The 3,105-nt window shown below is 50.6% G+C and overlaps 1 pseudogene; it reads left to right on the top strand.

The window, feature by feature from the left end:
- The window catches only part of LOC102258213, a 13,050-nt pseudogene extending 10,467 nt beyond the window's left edge, over window positions 1-2,583 (top strand).
- Window positions 2,584-3,105: the final 522 nt, after the last annotated feature.

The raw sequence follows: 3,105 nt of genomic DNA, 5'->3' as shown, positions 1-3,105 counted from the left end.
TGGTCGTGGCTGTGGCCTGAGCAGAGGCGGGACTGGCACAGGAAGCTCTGGCGGCAGGGACGACGGAGAGGAAGGCGGGCGCGGGGGACCCGGCGGGACAGGCGGATGCAGATAAAACCTTGTCTGCCAACCTCCAATGCCTTTCCTTGGGGATTCTGGTCTTTCAGAGGACCAGCCTGGTGCTCCCGGGGCGCTGCTCCAGGACTTTAAAGGAGGAGGGGCCTGGGTACCTGTCCTCCAGGGCTGAGATTCTGAAGATCATGGCCTGCCATCTGTTAGTCTGCAAAGACAGCCAATGTGGTCTGAGAGCACTGAATCGACTCCTGCGGGAGGAGATCCTTAACAAGCCCATGGGAACGATCAAACCCGCTATTCCACCCGGGATATCCGCTCTTCAGAACCACCTGCTCCACGTGGCGCTGTCCGATCTCCACGCAGCCACGGACCAGATCACGGATCAGCTGAAGATCCCGACCAGGGCGCTGTTCTCCATGTCTCTGCCGAGTAAGAAGCGGGGTGTGTGCCGGTGGCTCTCCCTGGTGATTCTGATGGCCGGAGTGGCTTTCGTACAGTGGCCCTCGGATGCCCAGGAGCTGCACCCGAAGGCGCGCTCGGCCAGCTCGCAGTTCGTGGGCCTCATGGCCGTGCTCACGGCCTGCTTTTCCAGTGGCTTCGCTGGGGTGTGCTTCGAGAAATCCTAAAAGAAACCAAGCAGTCGGTGTGGATCAGAAACATTCCACTGGGTTTCTTCGGGAGCGTATTTGGCTCGATGGGCGTGTACGTGTATGAAGGAGAACTGGTATCACAGAACAGGTTTTTTCCAGGGCTGCAACCGACTGACCTGGGCAGTTGTTGCGCTTCAGGCACTGGGAGGCCTTGTCATAGCGGCTGTTAGAAAGCATGCAGATAATATTTTAAAAGGATTTGCAACTTCTTTATCCATAATATTATCGACACTGATACTGTCCTCCATGGCTGTGGTTGTGGCTGAGATTCTGAAGATAATGGCCTGCATTCTATTAGTCTACAAAGACAGCCAATGTAGTCTGAGAGCACTGAATCGAATACTGCGGGATGAGATCCTTAACAAGCCTATGGAAATGATCAAACTTGCTATTCCATCCAGGATATACACTCTTCAGAACAACCTGCTCTACGTGCCGCTGTCCAATCTCGACGTAGCCACCTACCAGGTCACGTATCAGCTGAAAATCCTTACGACGGCACTGTTCTCTGTGTCTATACTGGGTAAAAAGCTGGGTGTGTACCAGTGCAGTGACTCTCCCTGATGATTCTGATGGCCGGAGTGGCTTTTGTACAGTGGCCTTCGGATGCCCAGGAGCTGGACTCGAAGGCGCTCTCGGCCGGCTCGCAGTTCGTGGGCCTCTCACGGCCTGCTTTTCCAGTGGCTTCGCTGGGGTGTGCTTCGAGAAAATCCTAAAAGAAACCAAGCAGTCGGTGTGGATCAGAAACATTCAACTGGGTTTCTTCGGGAGCATATTTGGCTCGATGCACGTGTACGTGTATGATGGAGAACCGGTATCACAGAACGGGTTTTTTCCAGGGCTACAACCGACTGACCTGGGCAGTTGTTGTGCTTCAGGCACTGGGAGGCCTTGTCATAGCGGCTGTTAGAAAGCATGCAGATAATATTTTAAAAGGATTTGCAACTTCTTTATCCATAATATTATCGACACTGATATCCTACTTTTGGCTACAAGATTTTGTGCCAACCAGTGTCTTCTTCCTTGGAGCCATCCTTGTAATAGCAGCTACTTTCCTATACGGTTATGACCCCAAGCCTGCAGGCAATCCCACCAAAGCATAGTGAGCGCTGCTCGCAGCCGTGCCAGCGGGTCCGGGGTTCGGCTCGGCGGGAACCCGCAGGACTGCTCAGATCCCAGGAGGGTGTCGCTGCCCTTCATACTGTCCAAATGGTTGGAAAACATGAATGTGCAGCTCAGGTATGTGTCTATGTGACAGCATGCCTGTCGCCTCTAGAAATCCAAGCTTGAAAGTATTGCCAGGGATTAGAATCACTGCAGGAACTGGAGATGTGCGTTTGGGGGATCTGGCCGGTTGGACCGCCGCAGGGATGACCTGTGCGCGCGCTGCAAGAGCGCAGGCAGCAGGCGTCAGGGGTCATGTCTGCAGACGAGCTACGTCCTTCTCTTCGGTGTCTGTCTTACCCTCCGTGCAGGTCAGCAAGCCAATGGCATAGTCAGAGTTTGACGGTTAGGATTATTGCCTATAAAGCTGTGCAGAAATAGAAGTATGGCCTGAGAAACATTTTCACGGACCTGAGATTTCTATATTTATACAAAAGATTGGTAAACAAAAGATCGCTAAATGTCATTCAACTACATAAGAACCGGTGAAGTACCATTCTGGGTCCGGCTTGTCAGAGAATGAAATGCAGAGTCCACGTTCACATTCCACTAGAGAAACACACACATTTCTCCATCTCCCTGTCAGGTCTCTCAGCGCCTCGAAAGCATCCCCGCTCCATGCAGGTGGCACTGGGCACTTGGGCGCTAGCGGAGCTGTCCTGCCCCTACCTGCTTCTTTTCTGGAAATCACATCAGTCTTTAGTGGTGCTTTAAATGGATTCCTGTGTGTCCCATTAAAGTTTTAATACGTAATTTAAAGGGATTAAAAATTCATTTGTTAACTTAAAATAATTCTTGTCTTGCCAAAACCGGTTTGGCTCAGTGGATAGAGTGTCGGCCTGCTGACTGAGGGGTCCCGGGTTCAATTCCGGTCAAGGGCATGTGCCTTGGTTGCGGACATATCCCCAGTGGGAGTTGTGCAGGAGGCGGCTGATCGATGTTTCTCTCTCATCGATGTTTCTGACTCTCTATCCCTCTCTCTTCCTCTCTGTAAAAAATCAATAAAATATATTTTTTAAAAATAATAATTCTTGTCTAATATCTCCATTTGGAGAGTTTTGAACTATCAAAGCATGAGCTGTACACATTAGAATGTTTTTAATGAGTATTTTACTCATTGACCTTTTAAACTCTACAACTGTTGACAAAAACCACCACCAAAGTAGGACTGACATCAAGGAATTGAGACTAAAACGATTTTCCTTGGAGACATTCC

The sequence above is a fragment of the Myotis brandtii genome, unplaced genomic scaffold (assembly GCF_000412655.1).
Source record: "Myotis brandtii unplaced genomic scaffold, ASM41265v1 scaffold898, whole genome shotgun sequence".
NCBI lineage: Eukaryota > Metazoa > Chordata > Mammalia > Chiroptera > Vespertilionidae > Myotis > Myotis brandtii.
The sequence above is the reverse complement of the archived record's forward strand: the minus strand, read 5'-3'. Positions and strand labels throughout refer to the sequence as shown.